Genomic DNA, 18,626 nt, shown 5'->3' with positions numbered 1-18,626 from the left:
AAGAAATTAACGTATCCTGCTTGCCGCCACGATCGTGACACTGAACTAATGAGGGCCTGCATTTTACTTCTCTATTTCCCTAGCAGTTTCGCATTAGTTGCGTTTCTAAAATGGTAATAGCCCCGAATGCGCGTAATCCATCATGGCCTGTGTTCTCCACACGGGTCAACCCGGAAGAGAGTTCTGCGTGTTTTTGCGCAAAGTGGTCTTCCGCGCAATTTCTGCTCCGGCGAATAGCCGCTGGCTGCAAAGATCATCCTCTATTCAGCACGGCAATATAGGAGATGTTCCAGCAATGACAGGAGCAATCAGCGTGTGCAGTCGAGTTATACCGAATAATTGTTACGTTTGTGAAAAACAGAAGTTTATATTCGAGGCGTTAAGTGCATTCACTTTCAGTACATTCTGAGGCACGCTTCCGAACCCACTGGGCCCTCAAAGAAGGAACACGTCACGAGCAGGCTTTTCGAGCGTCGACGCAGCTGAGCAAAGCCTAACTAGCCGTGAGCAGCTATGTCGACTCCCCCTGCTGTGGCTACAGAAAACAAAAGCAATATCTGCACGCGCACAGAGCTCCAAACTTGAAACTTTTCGTATTTCTTGTACGCGTATTTGGAAAGGTGCAAACGGTGTCATTTTATTTCCAGCAGCTCAGTCTCCCGCCCTTACATTGCGTGTTCTTAAAATGCTAGCGCATGAAGTGTAAGACTACGAGCCCTTCCTGGCGCCTAAATGTTGCACCCCTCTCGTGCAGGTCTACAGATCATGCTCACTGACCGGCCAAGTAGCGGCAGGCTGGAGCGGCTCTCGGACCGATGAGGTGTGGACGCCATCGACAGCAACCGGGACAGCCACAACCACAAGCTCTACGACTGTCGTTATTGCAAGAACTGTCAAGGATGTTCAACCGGGAGTGACAACATCGACATGGATATCGTCGAATAATCCTCGAAGCGCTATCAGGCCCCACACAACACTGCAGCCTCCGGTCATCGCCACACAGCCACGGTGTCTTAGATGTTCTCGGCATGTACCTCCGAATGACAAGAAGATCGTGGTGAGTGCACGGTCTCCACAAAACACAGTTAAGTCTAACCTTAAAACTACTGCGTAGCTGTCACCAATCTAACGCGGCCAGCCGGCGCTGCGATTGCTCAATCGCGCTACTGAAAACTTCTGGAGTCAGCCACATGCATCGCGAGATTCGAGCGTGCAAATTAGCAACGAGAGGCGCGCGTCTGTTTCGCAGCTTTCGTCGTGTCGTCAAGTCTGGCTTCGGCCGAGCTCTGACGCTCGTGTCTCCCAGTTAAGGCAGTGCAAGGGTTATCGTGAATTACGGGCGTTGCTGAAATCTAGGGCACGCCGCCACGCTTGAGCGAAGTGTAGAGGACCCCACTCAGCACACTAGAGGTTAGGCCAGTTCCGCGCTCGCTCCGTCGACAATGAGTGAAATTTTCCCCAAGCCTCCCAATTGTCGACGGCGCGCGCGGGCGTGATTCCTTCAGCGCAGCGCCGGCTTTCCAAATGTGCGCCAATTTTTCCGACTTGAGTGGAAAGGCGTTTTAATGACAACGAGCTTGTCGAGCTGCCAAAACCAGCTGGGCTACGTAATTCCTGATGCGATGCAAGGCTACGCCACCACTCGCACAACTAACCTCCAAACACATGGCAGCGACGCGGCTGAAACCAGCACGCGAAGAGTCATTTCGCGGGTTCTTGCACATTTCACCTGTATCGGAATGCGCCCGCCACTGCCGGAATCAAGCCCATAAGTCTATGATGAGCACTAGAAAGCCGAAGCGACTGAGTCACAATGGCGAGGGTTATATAATATAAGATGCTCGTAAATATCACTATTGCGTCTCGCAAAGCTTACTTTCATATTTCACACTGAATGAACATGGAACTGCGCGGTCTGAGACGGTATAACTGGAAGCAACTACCTACCCCTTACCCACAAGGTTCTTCTTGAGCAGGCACTAATGGAAGCAATGCGCATCGAGCATTTTGTTGCCCATCTTCACGTATATTCTCACATGAGAAATTCGAAAAGTCGCAGACCAAATCGAAAGCCGTTCCAGTCCAGTTATCTCACGTTGTTTTATAGTTATTCCACTCTACTGCCTGCCTATTTGTGCTCTTGTTTTCGTTTCTTGATCAGTGTGGACAGGGTCATTTCGCCAAGATCGTTGTTCTCGCTGCCGCGAAAATGCGAACATTGCGATAGGGCAGCATGGCGCTCTTTCGGAACGTGTGATATTGAGTAGAGACATTTCTTTTTTTTGCAGGTGGCAGCGATCCGAAAACATCACCTGGCTGCAAGGTGAGAGTCAGGCAAGGATGCCTCGCTGCCTTCCGCCTGGCCTACGGAATTCCTGACGAGATACAAAGCAGCGCACCACTCGCAATTGTGTCGCAGTGCTCCGAATCGATCGTGCGCCGGGACCCATGGTTGGAGCTTCCAAACTTTCGTGTCCTTTTCATCCCTGCCTGCATTCCGGAAGACAGCGACAGATCGCCGCATTTCTGGCGCCGAAGTTTGTGGCGCAAGGATCATTCCTCAAGCGAACGACACCAGCCGCTTATGCGACATATTACGCATCCTTGGCATGACAACCACTCATGAGCATCACATCACTAAGTGCCGCTGTCAAAATCACAAAACATCAAATGCAACACGGTCAGTCACGAGCACAACAGGGCCAGCGATTGCAACTACTGCACGCACACTTCAACAAGAACTGCTTCAAGCATACTCGAAGAAAACACCACAGCTGAAAACTACAAGCCAGAAACCCGCAACGCATCAACACCATGGGCCCGACATATACACAACCTTACCACCATCGCTGGCACAGTTTCATTCACATATACTCTCAAAATAATCATAGCACCAAGTATAAACAGCTCCGATTTTATAACAACCATAACACAGCCACGAAACCACATACTCCCAACCCAGGTCACAATATCATGCATTATGAAATGGCCCGCAAGCACAAAGACCACCACCACTACTTTATCAACAATAATTACCGCAGCTTTAGAAAAACGGAAAGACGATTACGATAGTCGGTAATGCGAAGTTTGAGCTCAGCCCTTCACAAGCCACCTGCCACCGCTGGCAAGTAGCAGACACCTTCCGTTTACTCATTCCTCCGCTTTCGCCGTGGTAGGTGACGTTTCCCTCTGCTACTTCTACCTGTCAGGGTATTACGACCACGCCAATAACACAATTAATATCCCACCAGAAATGCCCAAACAGTCACAACCGCAACCACTAATACCACAAAGCACGAACCTACAGCCACGAATGAAAAAAATACAGCCATGATACCCACAAGCGCAGCTGAAAGATATATCGACGCAAGCCTCAGTACCAAGAAAACGAGAGCGACTACTTGAATGCCACTACAGCGATCACGAGGAGAAAAAGCGCCAGCTTAACGTCTACCGGTATTAGAAGCACCGATAACTGACATCGACCGAAGCCTGTTCTTGGTGGTGACATACGCCAGCAAAGATAGAATAATCAAGGGTTCACAAGAGAGCAGCAAAAATACTATCGTTTGCAAAAGCAACCGGAAAAAAGGAAAAAATAGTGCAACTTCTGCCTTGACTAAGTTCGCTCCCCCCTTTTAATCACCATGATCCGATGGCTCAAAGTCGTGAAGACGACCCCTGGAGGCTTGGAAACAAACGTGGTGAGTTGACTGGAATAACAGCTATTTTGAATATAAAGGCTCCATTGCGCCAGAGGTTGGCTGGTTGAGCAACGGTCTGAATCATCCCCTCCTTTGGTTCTGCTGTTGGTCAAAACACCACGCGATTTAGATAGTAAAAAGCATTTTCTAAAACACAACACGCGACTAGCTGGCCAGTCCACTGCCAGCGCTGGGCCCAGCTCGGCCTTGCGACGGGTTTGCGTGTTTGCCGGTGGTTTTGATTTCGTATCTGAGGCACGCATTATATGAATTGTGTACGTGCGACTCCCGCTGCTAGATTCCACTAGGCATTTAGGGCATAAACCGAAAAATGATATCAAGACGCCAGCGCTTCCTCGTCAGCTCGAACAAACCCACTGCTGTAGCGTCGCTGCGACAATTTACAGAGATGCAGTAATCAAGAATCGAAAACTTGCGCGAGTGTAGTCTGGAATTTAGCTCAAAGTGCAAGTCTCCGCACGTGATGCTGAAGCCACTGTCCGCTGGTTCTCACTATTGAGCATTTACAATACATCTTGAGCGATCAGTTCATGCGCACACATTCGAAGTGCCACATGTCCTGTCGGCTGTCCGGTAAGCCTCCTCATGCGACTGGACTTCTGGACGGCTACTTGTAATCGATCAGCATGATCGGTGATCACTATACAATACGTGAGCTACTCCGCACAGAACCCTGTAAAGTGAGTAAGTGTCTGAGAGGACAAGGCGATAAAAATGGAACAATCATTCCTTTATTGCCGTTGTTCCTTAGCCAATTAAACGATTGACAACTACTGTTTTCTAGCCTAATTTATAGTATTTTGCTCGCGCAATCATTACGCTCAGCAGCTACATTTAGCTTCCGTGGACGATGACAAAGGCGGATTGTAAACTAACGAAAAATAGGACTGAAGTATGCTCTGGCGTAGAGGCGCGCCCATCGAAGGCATGGCCAGATAACATAGGCAGGGAGCAAGCAGCTTGGAACTGAGCTGTGGAAGACAGTGTGTCTGAGCTTCTGGCTCGCACGGATCACATGCAGGGAGAACTGACGAGCAGTGACAGCCACGACCACCACAGCTCGCGAGAAGCCTGTGGTTTCGACCTAGCGGTTCAAGTTCTACTGGCCATCGATATCGAATCATCAGCTCCGAGCGGTGACAGCGCCACGAGCAATGTTCATCTTTTGCTCCGGCCTCCCGATAAACACCTGCGAATGGTGAGGAGCCTCTGAACAGTCTTTATTTGTACTCACTAGTCCCTAACGCATATAGCGTGTGTTTCAATGATGAGGGGGATAATGATGAATTTTTTTTTTACCGCAAGGATACTGGGCATCGAACTCCGCAATTCCCGCATGCGAGCGGATGCCCAAACGACTAGGAAACCGCCGCGATCAGCGTGTATTTTGTGTGGTTTTTACCTCCCTGTGCTGTGCTGTTTATCCACTATAGCTTTTCCGTCCTGCCCTCGATTGGAGCTCTGAAAACATTTAAGCAGCTCTCTTCTCGATGACATAGTTAATCAGTGTAACGATGAGGGTGACCTCGATTTGCTTATGCATTGAGAAACTTTTTCACCGCAGGCGCTGCGCAGGGCGTGAAAATGAAAGACAAAACTCTGAATTGTCGAGTTTGACGTTCCAAAGCGACAATTAGTTTCTGACATACGGCATAGTGGGAGGTCCAGGGGTTGTTTAACGTGTCCTGACAACGCACAGCACACGGACACTTTTGTATTCCGTCTGTGTCGTCCGTTCGAATCGCTGTCGCAAGCTACCCTCCAGCTTTCTTAGCACATGCAAGCTACATGTAACGGAAAATCGTATGACACCACTCGGAACGCTATACGACAAGCGGTGCGTCACAATTTTGGTACAAATATCGGGAAAACTGGCGACGCATTTACGCCTCCCAGTGATGAGCATATATAGACGAGCGACGTTTATATAAGATTGTCTGAAGTGGCGGTGGTGGATTTGCTGTGTGCGTTATACGCTTACTTGATGATGTCAAGTTATTCTTTTTCTAGAAATGAAACTAGTAACGCTTTCGCATTACAATCCTTCTGCGACTCCACGTTGTCATATAGGCGCGTTTGCTCACCGTCGTGTAGAATGCTAAACGTTTCCGTCATGTATCATAGAAATAAGTTTATTTTGGTATCAAACCACTCGGTATTTAGTGCTTCCGATGTTTACGGGGAGAGTACTGCTTTCTTGAGCATTATCTCCCGAGGCGCTCTTTTTGATCTTGAAAACGTAGCACCAACTCGAATGAACTATCCCAAGCGCAGCTTTTACTGTTTATGATTTACGCGATTGATCAGTGTTTGCTTTTTTTTCTGAGCAGTAGGTCACATGAGACTTGAGCAAAGTGGTCTAACTGAGTCCTTGACGGGCTTATCGTTTAACACATTTGCACCTAATTGCGCTGGATTGAAAAATAAAACTAGATATTACCTGCACTCACGAACAGTGCAGATATTCATGTCTATTGACCATCGTCAGCGTTATAGCGGCCTGTGTACACCAAGGGCCTCTGCCATTTCTCCAATTAAGCCGGTACTGGGCCGGCTGAGGATAACAAATTTGAGTTCTGTGGCGTTTTAGATGAAATCGCCACAAGCGACTATTACTATCTTATTGTTCTGTGTTGTCTGCAGCATTATTTCCCCGACATGATACAGTTACCGGGCTCGACTGGTCACAGGCTATCTTTTGTTCCTGGAAGTACGCTATCAGGAATCGCCAGCAATCTCCTCTCTCTCAGCTCTCGTCGCCTCTCGAGTTCTGCTGAGCTTAACTGGGCATCTGATTACGAAATTTCTTTCAGTTGCCCCTCAGACTGCCATCAAAAATGTCAACGTTAATGACTTTTAAAATCCCGCTCCATTTAACTGCGCTTGCATGTCACTGTCGCGACATATCTCATGTCCCGCCTAAATCCTGGGTCCTTAATCTGAAGCGCGATCATGTAGTCTTGTTCCTTGAATTCAAGAAAGAGAGTAGCGACCCTCGTTAATTAAAAAGAATGACTAAGTCGCACATTTGGCCGGTCAGGTTCCTTCAAATGAACAAGGGAGCAATGACTCATTATCCACCCAGGGGCCGCATAGGGCTGCCCAGGACAGGGAAGCATTTAATCCATCTTGCGGGATTACCCCAAAACCATATCGGATTTACACCATTCCTGCTTCGAGTTGATAAATTCGGCACCTCCCTGTCATCTGCTAGCCTTCCTGGTTGGGTCTTTTGGTAGAGCGATAGCGCGGTGAGGCGACGGTACTGGGTACGCACCCGTGACATGAATTTATTTTCCTTCAAGCGGCCCTATAGCCGTATGACTGCCCTTAGGTACAGGGTAATGAGTAATTATTTCTCTCCTACTACAAATTTTCTCCACCCTATGGGGCTCTAAACCACACTGAACTGAAACGCACGAATTATTCTATGGCGTAAAACTTTCGTTAGTTCAAAGTGTCCTGGCCGCGCTTGGGTTCATTCGGCGGGCGTCAGTGGTTGGGGCTCTCGGCTGCTGATCCGGTGTTCCCGGGTTAGAAGCCGACCGCGGCGGCAAAATTTCGATAGGGTCAAAAATCAAAGGCGCCTTGTGTGCTGTGCAATGTCAGGGCACGTTAAAAATACCCAAGTGGTCGAAATTATTCCGGAGCCCTCCAGTACGGCACCTCTTTCTGCCTTTCTTCTCTGTCCCTCAATTATCCCTTCCCTTATGGAGAGGTTCAGGTGTCCTCCGAGAAGTGAGACAAAACTGCGCCATTTCCTTTCCCCCAAAACCATTTTTTTGGGGTGGGGGAGGGGCTTGTAAGACGCAGGTTTCACTCCCCGAGCAACCTCTCGCGTATTTTAGCTTCGACTTGTCAGGACGGGCAGTCTGCTCACAGTGCGGTGGGCAGGTTGTGATGACGTCGCAACGACACGTGACCTATGTGGAAGGTGAACTATTCCCACTGGTGGCTTTGTTTGAAGGAGCCCCCTGTTGGGGCAGTGGCGCATCCCTTAACGGCTGCACCATTGCGCAAGGTGTTGTATGTGGGCTCACAGCTATCTATGAATTAAAAGTAGAAAATAACTGTGTCTGCCAAGTTGTACGAAAAGACGACCCCAGGCTGCTGCAGGGATGCATTCCCAAGCGGCACGGGTAATCGGCCCAATATTTGAAAGGGTTCGTTTCACTCTGGTACTTTGTAGGACCATTTTTGGCAAAACATTTCTAATGTTACCAATTTCCTGTGCTGCTTGGATTAAAGCTATCGAGCCATGCACCTAAGGTGGAGCTTTAGTGTGCCGTGATGTTTTTATCGCTTCTTCACTACCACGTCGCTAGTAAAGGTGCTGCAGTCATGTGAATGAGAGATTTACTGGAAGAAAGCATAAAACACTTAGCTGTGAAGAAACTCCGCCAAAGTAATTTATCACGACCAAGAAGAGCTATTGATTCCTTTGTTTTTTGATAAAAGCCAAGAAGTTCTTTTTCGTAGCATTCCGCTGTTACAGCCGAACTCATGCCTAAAGCTCCGCGTGTCCTTTAACTACATAAAGACGTTTTATATTTGGAGTCGCCCAAGAGAGAACACTCTCTGACCCGAGGTGTTAGCATGTGTTTGTAACACCATGTTGCGACACTCTATATCGGCGTGCTGCCTTCTACATTGCAGGGGGTCACACTGCCAGCCTATAGCAACAAGTCTGCTACAGCTGCGTTTTGGGAATCAGCGTGACGCATGTGTACAAACTCTCCGCATGGAACGTTCTTATACACCAATATCAAAGCAAGTCCCAGCGTGAAGATATCCAGGAGTGCTTCGTCATGTGCGTCGTATCAAAACAACATTCCTCGTGTTTGTTCGTGTCATCGGCGGTTTAAGACCACCTGGCTATTCTGCTAGCGGTGCTCGTGCTTTTCCTCATGATTGCAGTGCGGGTCACTCAACGAGCAACGACATTCTCCGAAACAACAAGACCCACAGCCACAAACTAACGGCAACACTACACGACCACAGAAACGCAGCGATTCACATGGAACAAAGGAGAGCAGTGGCAACAGTGAATAGGACAGTTCATTTCATCGACCGCGGCCACCTGACTGACCACAGTTTCGAAAACCACAGCAACAAAGCCGGGAACACCACGAACAGTCACTCAGAAGAAACAAGAAAAACAACTATTTGCTCACAAGGACCAACAAAGGTGTTGTATTTGTGCTCTCCGCACTGCTGTGAGAGCAACAACCTTGCGACCACTGAACAACCACCATCGCTGTAGTGACAAACACCGGACGACGAGCGAGCAAGCACAGAAATAAAGTGACCTGCCAGAGGTAACAAGAACCACCATCCTAACAGGACATTTACCACCATAGATACCAGGGCTCTGGCGACCACGTCAAAGCATCGACAACTGCAGCGAAATCACGACAGCCACAGCTGCATCTGCACGGATTGAAAAACCGGGGCGCAGCATGGTCGTCAGACTCACCCGCATGACAACGCTAGACAAATCCTCGGCCAAAGAGGGTGCCAAGAGGACAAACTAAATCCTTAGCGTCATGCAGCTTTTTCACGCGGTAACTTCAAACAGGACATTGACGGCTGCGGTTATCACGCTAAGACGCGAATGTCGACGGCGGGATGCAGTACGCCAGCACTCCCCGCTCTGCTGTGAGAGCAACAACCTTGTGACCTGTGAACAACCACCATCGCTACAGTGAAAAGCCTTGCATCATCAGGAATAGCCTCAGGGAAGAAGTGCATGGTGAGTGGATATCAAACCACGCGAGTATCGGTAATAAGCCATAGATCTGAGGTGATGCGTCTAATCCCGGATCCTTTTAGACATGTCTTCAGACTAGACAGCTTTGATATCATATGCTTCACCACTCTTTCGCAGCCGCTCTGCAGTTACAAAGTGGCATAGATTATTCGCTATTTTGGTCGCTCTCTCCTTCCTCTGTTTAGCATGAAATACAAGCCAGCTGCCTTATGATGAGGGGTCTCTTCGAAAAATGTCAACCTTCATAGAAGAGATGTGCTTACTTTTGTAAAATACGTGCCTCCTTAATTCCTACTGAGTGAAACTTATTCAGGTCAACGGGCACGCGGAAGAGAGTGTCGAGCATAGTGATATCAATCAGGGTTTTTCATTGACTGCGTATACTCGGCATTTCTCTTGAAATTTACAGCCTTCAATTTGCGTTGTATAAAAGTAGAAATTACAGCATGTGTTAGGCTCTTCTGAAGAATAGGAGCCCGCGGGACCGCTTTCTTAAGGCACTCCGGATGTAATGCAATAGCGCGCCGTGCTTTGAGTACACTGCCTCAACTAAGGAGCGGCTATTACCTTTTCGCAGGCTGTCAGAGGGGCCAAGCTTTGAGCCCGCGAATCACGGCTCCTTTGGCTCAACTCCTGATGCTGATGTCTGCCATTGCCTCCGCGACAGCTAGCGATGTTTCTGCTATTCCTCATGTGCCCGTGCGTAAGCTGCACGCACACAGGGCCACACAGAACACAACCACGGATACCAAGTCAGGCTCCTCCGCCAAACTATTCCAACCGCCACAACACCTACAGACAATAGCCGCCCTGGTACAGCGACGATCCATGCCGCCCGATAGAACACAACCACACCCATGTGCACAACGACAAAAGAAAACACACAACAGTCGTATCCAATGGACAACATAAGGCGTCTCCTCCATACACCACGTACATCTAAATGAACTAACTGCAGCATCATACCACTATTGCGACTCTCACTTCAAAGTACCCGTCACCTCCGGCCCGCAAAAAGTAGAGACACAACCATTGCGACTCCATTTCACTGTAATGGTAACTCCGTAATGGTAACTCTTCGACTGGTCATGCCGGGGTCGATGGCGGCCACTTCGTCTTCGGTCATGCTACAGCTGTCCCTCATGTTGAGACCACTCACGTAACAAGCGCACAATCAAAACAACAATTACGACATCACCCCTCTTACTGCAACAACATTACAGCGAGCACTACCGCAACTACTTGCCGACGCGCTGAGGGTGCGCTCATCGCATCGATGGATAGATAGATATTTGCAAGGAGAAATTACGAATACAACGACGGTCCTCCGTCGAACCGCAGCTGTAACATTTGCGGCCACTCGCGCAACTTCTTGACAATAAAGAACGCGGCAGAAACTCTCAATTTATAACGCACTGACGACTACCATTATCACATAGAGGAAATTACCACTCCGACACTAGAGACAGGGCTAACAAAGCCACCAGCTACACAAAGCGTCTAAGTCGAAAACAGTCGCAGCACAGACTTAAATTACGCCCACTACCGAAAGGTAGGAGGCGCGGTTCAAAATAGAGCACCACATGAATGGCAACAAACACGGCCAGGACAGCTGCAGACCGGAGCACTCTTAAACCTGCGGGCGGGCGTTCCTGGTGCAACGAGAGGATGCTTTTGAAGCTGTCATGCAACTGCGCTGTGCAACGCCAGTTTCGGGGAGTTCCCTTACCTTATTTTTAGCTTTAGTCTACGTAATCTAACACCGTCAGCACTAATCTAACACCGTCAGAGCCATCAGAGCCGCCACTGCTTCCTGATAAGCCGTAATCTAACGATCTTAAGCCCGGCGTATAAATCTAAGCCCAGCGCACATGAGAGTCCCAGTTGCAGGCGCAATTCAGTTATCACCGTTACTCATCAATACTGTACTTTTTTAAAACGGTTCTTTGAAATTCGAGAGCAAATCTGCCATGTAAACTGTAGGCGTTTGAACGAGTGGACGTCGCACAGTAGACTCACTATAAAAGTCGTCTGTAGACGAGCCCGAAGGCATACAGGCCATTCAATTTTAACCTGGCGCGCCGAAATGAACCTCGAACCATTCCAATTTTCGTAATCTTTGCACGCATCCTTGGGAGTTGCAAACCGTGTCGTATTTCCAGCATCCCCTCCACTGATCCTTACCCGGCACATTCCCAAAGTGCTACGCTTTGAGGAGTTAAGATTAAGAGCCCTCTCGGGCACCTAAATGTGGAACTCCTCTCATGCATGTCCGCAGATCTTGCTTCCTGCCTGGTGGATCGGCGAAGTAGCTGCCCCTCGAGAGAAAGAGGTGAGTGGACCGTCTGGATGGTGAAACCTGGTAGAGTGTAGAGGTCTTTTATTGGTCGGTTGAGGCTTGAGACCACGGAAAGCGTTGTTTTGAAAAATGGCACTTACACTCCTAACGCAGTGAAACTCACTGAGCACAGAGTTTGGTCATTCAAGACAGGACTTGAAAACGAGCAGCTTCCACTACACCACTGAAGCTGCTCCAAAGCTTACGCCGGGTCTGAAACCACCAATTGGCTCCAGTTTTTTTTTTCATCGAGTTTATTGCATTAAGCACCCGAGCACCCTCTGGTCGAATGAAAGTGTCTGGCCGCGGTGCTCAGTGGGCCGATTGGGGTGGCAGAAGATGGCGTAGCTGGTAGAGATCGCTCCCTGGGTCAATGATCGGAGGTCCGAGCAGACGTTCAGGGGTGATAGGAGTACGCTTGGAGACCTTGGGGCGTAATATTGGCACAGGCAGCGTGCCAATAAATCCCTAACCCCTTATATAAATTCAACCAAAGCACTGACTCCCCGTATTCCATCTGAACCCATCGTTTCGTTGGGGAGATCAGTAGTCTCCCGGTCACTATCACCGGCAAACTGTCTCGCCGACATAGGTTATTCTTAGGAGAAAAGGCAATAGTAGATTTTTCACCTGTACACTTTTTTCTATGGACCTCCTTCACCCCGCGACGTCACGAAGATGCGGTGGCGCTGATGTTAGCAGCGACTTTCGCATGGTAGGCAAAACAGGTTCCGCTTGCCCGTGCCTACCGCAGCTGCCGCAGCTACCGGCGGCTGCTTCAAGCCTCTGCACTGCAGAAGCAGCATGTATTGACAAGCTGCGTCACTGCTGGATCCGCGTAGTAGCATAAAAAATATTTAATTAGCCTCGATAGGTTCCTCGCGCATAAATGCCGCATCCGGAAACTGGCTGACAGGCATTGGGCCACGGTAGTAAAGCGCGAAGTCTGGGAGTCGATAGGCACTGCCACTCAATGCACTTAATAGCATGCAAGTTACAGCGTTCATTCACCTGAACTTCAGGATAGTAGGCTGATAATTGCTCAAGGAAAAAAAGACATATGCAGCTGCACACGTACTTATCACCTTGAGCCGGGGTGCACGGGGCGCCGACAGGTTCGCTCGCCCCCAAGGAATGCGTTTTTTTGTTAATAGCACACCATGTTTTAATGGCGCGTTTTATGACATTTAATATTTACTTGAAACTCTTTCTTGATATGACGACGTAATTATTTCATTCGAGTAGAAAGAAGTCTGGTAAGTTGTGCCAATCTTGCGCGGTCGCGTTGGTGTGCTTAGAATAGCGTACCTTAAGTGTGCTAAACGCCATATGCTTTTTCATTGCATCATGCATGTGTCATGTTTCATGAGGTAGTACATGATCGCGAAGCTTGTTTGGAAAGAAGCAGCCGCAGGCGTGCTACTAACAGACACGTGGCGAGATTGAGAGGGGACGCGGCAATGAAAAGTGTTTTCGTTATTCATGCATGCAATATGTAACTAAACTTGGTGCAAATATAAAATTACTACGCTAGTTTCAGTAATTCCTTTTATTTATAGCTATACCTGGTGCAGTTCTGGGTAATTATAATTAACACCGTTGTCAAGTCCCCCCAAGGTCTCAAATAATTGAGCAGATAGTGCGCAGTTTTTTTATGCCAGCATGTACATAAAGCCCTGTTCTGTACGATGACGCGATTAGTTCTTTTTCTATATGATCAGTACTTATGCATGCATAGTTACATGAAAACGTTTCTTACAAGAAATAACTAACACAGTACTGCACGTGTAGGGAAAAAAATCGAGAGATTTATTACGCTCCTCAACGTCTCAGGAATAGTTTGCGACAAACTGAATCATTTGATTTTCATGCGAATTACGAAGGTGAGTGATCCAGTCGCAGAAAATGTGAGAGGTCACAAAACGAACCTTAAAGTTTATTCCCTCGTTTTTAATAATAATTGGTTTTTTGGGGAAAGGAAATGGCGCAGTATTTGTCTCATATATCGTTGGACACCTGAACCGCGCCGTTAGGGAAGGGATAAGGGAGGGAGTGAAAGAAGAAAGGAAGGAGGAGGTGCCGTAGTGGAGGGCTCCGGAATAATTTCGACCACCTGGGAATCTTTAACGTGCACTGACATCGCACAGCACACGGGCGCCTTAGCGTTTTTCCTCCATAAAAACGCAGCCACCGCGGTCGGGTTCGAACCCGGGAACTCCGGATCAGAAGTCGAGCGCCCTAACCACTGAGCCACCGCGGCGGGTCCCTCGTTTATGGAATCTTCGCTTTCGCTTTGGTCAAAGAAATGCGGCACTGAAATCAAAGAAATTACCTCACAATTTTTGACGATCACACTTCTAAAAAGCGTAATTTATAAATTTGTATTCAATATTTTCCTATAATTTTTCGTCACGAAACTAGCCTTCAGGGCTAGGAAAGAAAATAATTCTAGAAATCAAAAATTTTCACCAAATCGACCAGCCTAACAAGCGGACAAGTCGGCCTGGCTGGTGCGTGGTCATGCGGCTAAAAACAGCGCTAAGCGAGACAGGAGATCAGGGACACGACGCTGTCCCCACTTTTCGCACAGCGCGACACGTACGTATGTCAGCAGACGCTGAGCGCACGTCTGCTCCGCCGAAACAAGGCCAGCACTTCCCCTCACTACTGTCCCGAAGTAAAATCATTCCGGCTAGTGCAGAGTGTCAAAACTTGTTTTATTCAATGCCTAGCGCATAAATAAACGGCAGGAACGCTTTCTACATGTTTACTACTAACCATATATACAGTACAGTGGCAAACTATTTCTCTTTATAGGCCGCACATGGCCAACGCGAGCTCGTGTACCTCGACAAATTACTAAGTTGGAAACATCGACCATTGCTATGATTCGCAGAAACTGGAAACGCGCCTACAAGCCTTGAAAACCCGCGCTCAACACCTATCCGCGACGCCACTCCCCGACCTTTTGCCTACCACGAGCTCGCTAGCGACTGCAGCGCCACCTCGTTTGTTTACAAACATGCAGGATGTCTATAGGAAGCAAACGCCCTAAACAAACGTTAACATTAAAATCTGATCTTTCTTTTGACATAGCATATTCAGTAATGTGGTGTTTGGCATGTTATAAGGCAAGCCTTAGCTGTCTTCTTGCGCACAATTAAACTAATTCGACATAAATGGTTCCACACAGCTACACATTACCAAGCCTATGCCGGTCCATTCTCTTCAGACTTCGCCTGCTACCGCTACCAGGCACATGCTTCGCCCTTAAGCAATCTCACAGCACTGCGTGAGAGGTGACAAGCGGTGGCATGAGAAAGAATAAATCAGTTCAAAGGATGAAATTGTCATGCCCAAACAGTACGGTTTCCCACAGCACGCGCTGCCCGCTTACGCGCCTGGCGACAGTAAACTGATAGCATAGCGCGAGCTCACTCTCACTAGGCCTAGTGTGCTTCGCTTTGGAGCCTCCGCGCAAAGTGCTTTGAACCTAGCCGCAGCTTATCATAAAACTTCAACCACTTTAACAACTTAACTTCAAATTGAAATGAACTGAAATGTATAGAAATGTATTTTGCCAGTACTCACCTAGTGGGCAGAAACAAGGAGGCTAACAAAAAGGTTTGAATCTAAACTGGATAATGTTATGAGATAGACTGTAAACTGGATCAGGGAACAAAGGTGAGCTGAAATTCCTACTTAAAATCAAGAAAATATTAAATGTTTATTTGAGCAGGACAAGCAACGATGGTCAACTGGGGTAAATGAGTGCATTCCGAAAGAATACAAGCGTATGAGGTACACGGAAAAATTGCACGCTTAGCGCAAAATAGGAGGGCATTAGCTGGAAAGATCCAGTTCCAAAGACATCGAAAAGAACCCCAGTAAACCGAAAGCCACATCAGCCACAGAAAATTTGTCCTTTGACTGTTATCCTCTGCTCGCCTGCTTCTGCTTCCCGACTTTCATTTTCAGAGCAGTGCGTCCCGTGTGACGTCAGAAGAAACATTGATCACACTCTCATAATTGGCTCGATGGCGTTGGCCACCAGCACAGATGCACAGATTCCTAAGCAGTGAGAATATAAACCATTGAGCTCATTGAGAAATTAAGATACAAAATGGGGCATTGCCTTTTTGCAGGTTGCATCCACCCGAATGCTTCAAGGCCCGGGGGACCACGGGAAGATATGTTGCTGCCTTTCGTCCGGGGCTACGGAACTTCTTGGGGGCTACGCTACCATGTGGCCAGTGGCAATCGTATCCCAGCGCTTGGAATCAGCCGGCAGCTGTTGAAGAGAGGCCGTCGGATCTTCCAATTTTTGCCTCCATTTTGACGCTGCTTCTATTCCTGACCGAGTCCACAGATCGCTGGATTCAGGCCGTTGGAATCGTCGACGCTGGTGCTATTCCTCATGCGAATGGCACAGACCATTCATACAGCACAGTACACACCCTTCCCGATTAAGCCACACACGTACCCCCTGCGCTTGCGACCACGATCACAACAAAGCAAAAGCCGCAGTGCAGCCACAGCTATATCAAAGCCAACACCACAACACAACAGCGACATTGAAAACTTCAGCAAGCATAGCCAAAGTAAATAACAGCCCTGAAAACCGGAAGCAAGACACCCATAGTAGCTACTTCTGTGACTGCGCCATGAACACTACCGTACCCGCCAGCGCGGACACAGCTAGTTCACCGAAACACACCAACGGGTCCGAAAACTACAGCATTCAAAGCGGCTACCAGAGCGAGGAAGGACCCGATGAGCGAGACCACGGACAATGTCACATATAAAAACGCAGCCACGCCAAAGAGACCCCAAAGAAACACACCAAAGGAACACAAAAAGAAACACACGAGGGAAACAAAGCAAGCGCAGCCGAAAGTCAAGCGCAGCCGAAAGTCAAGCGCAGCCGAAAGTGAAGCCCAGCTGAAAGTCAAGTGCAGCCGAAAGTCAAAGTGCAGCCGATAGTCAAGCGCAGTCGCAAGCTCCATGTGGAAAGAGCACTGAAACACGCAAAAAAAAATCGAAATGCCCCTGAAACAAAGACAATGTAGCGCAACCACAGCAAAGAAAAATTTTACGCTTCCAGTTCAAAGGAAAATGCAAGAACCAAGAAGACAAGTGTGATATCATACCACAGGAAATGTCGTACCAGTACGACGCCCTCCCAATCATCTATAATTACCCAACTACGAATCCCACAAAGCACGCTCCCACGAATAGGACAAAGTGCAGGTATCGCGCCCACAAGCGAAGCAAAAGGCATAATTTAGACAACTCTGAGAATCAAGACAACGCCATCAACCACTTCTAGCCACTACAGCCATCACGACGATTCCAAACACTAGCGGTGCGTCTACCAGTAATAGAAGCGCTACGATTAACGACATCGACTGAAGCAAGCGCTTCATAGTTATCCACGCTAGTGAAGATCCGGACAGTCAAAGCAGCACCAGAGAAGGGCAAGAAAAGTAAAATCAATCATTCAGCCAACCAAAGAGTTAGATTTATTTCGCCCGCCAGAACAAGAGCAACAGACACTAAAATCTTGACAGACGATTACAATAGCCGGTAATGCAAAGCTTGCTAGCCAACATCTGGGTCTTTCCTCCAGAGGCCACTTTTCAGGTGGCGTTTTGCTCTTCTTTTTCGCCAAGTGATTACACCGACGTCTACGCCGACGACTGCGACGCGGGAGCGTGGAACGAGCCTTAAGAGCTGCGCTCTAATATGAAGTGGAGACCGGAGACTTGACGTTCCCTTTCCTCCAAGACCATTGCCAGGTTGCTCGAGCGCAGCAGAGACGTCCATGGCCCTTCGAAATAAATTCGGTGAGTTCAGTGCAATCTCTGCTGCTTCCTCGATGAGTGAGTGAAAAAAACTTCGTAAAATGTAAGACAAGTCAACCTCCTCTGCTCGGGCGGGGCCCTCAATCCAGGTCTACGGTGGCAGAGGCCACTGCCTGAGCTCTAAAGATCAGCCAGCGCGTTCTGTTCAGAGTTCTGCAAGTCATCCTTGTCTCCTAGTATTAGGGATCAGGGGTGCGGTAGGAGGAGCACCCGTTGGATACGGGCATGCCCATACATGGCCCGTATGATGGGCAATGACTGCAGTATCGTAGAGGGTAGTAGTGAGCTATGCGCCAGTGTGGATAGGAGCCAATTCATATTTGCCGCCAGGAGGCGGCTTCGTGTCGCGACAGTAGTTTTTGTGACAGTTGGAGGAGTGCCCGCGATCCCCTGTACCGAAGATGCAACCTCTGAACTACTGTGCTATACTCTTCACCAGTCTCGTTCGGGTAGGGTGCTTCCTCCGACACCGTAGATGCAATAACATTGTTTACGGGAATTTATCCAGTGTAGCATAAGGTGCTGGTTATTTCCTTAATTCATGCTTCTTGCGACACACTGGAAAATGTCATTAACTTCATCTAGGCTAAGCGCAAGTCTAAGAGCACCAGTGTACAGTTACCACTTCCTGGTGGGTAAAACATGTCCCGTTTCGGAGCCGCTACGGCTCCTTCAGGTGTGGTAGGGGCCAGTTCGGTTAGCGGCAACAAGTTAAAGGAAATTGTGGCGAAGAGGGGGAATCTTACGGGCGGAGTGGGTCATTGTGAAGGGTGCGGAAGAGGTGGAGAGTGTCTGTATGTTTGAGACGACACCGCTTTATCGTCATCTCGAACAAAGTGCATCGCTATAACGTTACCAAAAATTCAGCCACCATCGATTGCAGCGACCAGCCGCCATTAATCACTTAGCGATGCAGTTTAGAAAAACTC

This window comes from Amblyomma americanum, chromosome 10 (genome assembly GCF_052857255.1).
Source record: "Amblyomma americanum isolate KBUSLIRL-KWMA chromosome 10, ASM5285725v1, whole genome shotgun sequence".
Taxonomy (NCBI): Eukaryota; Metazoa; Arthropoda; class Arachnida; order Ixodida; family Ixodidae; genus Amblyomma; species Amblyomma americanum.
Note: the sequence above shows the minus strand (reverse complement) of the source record.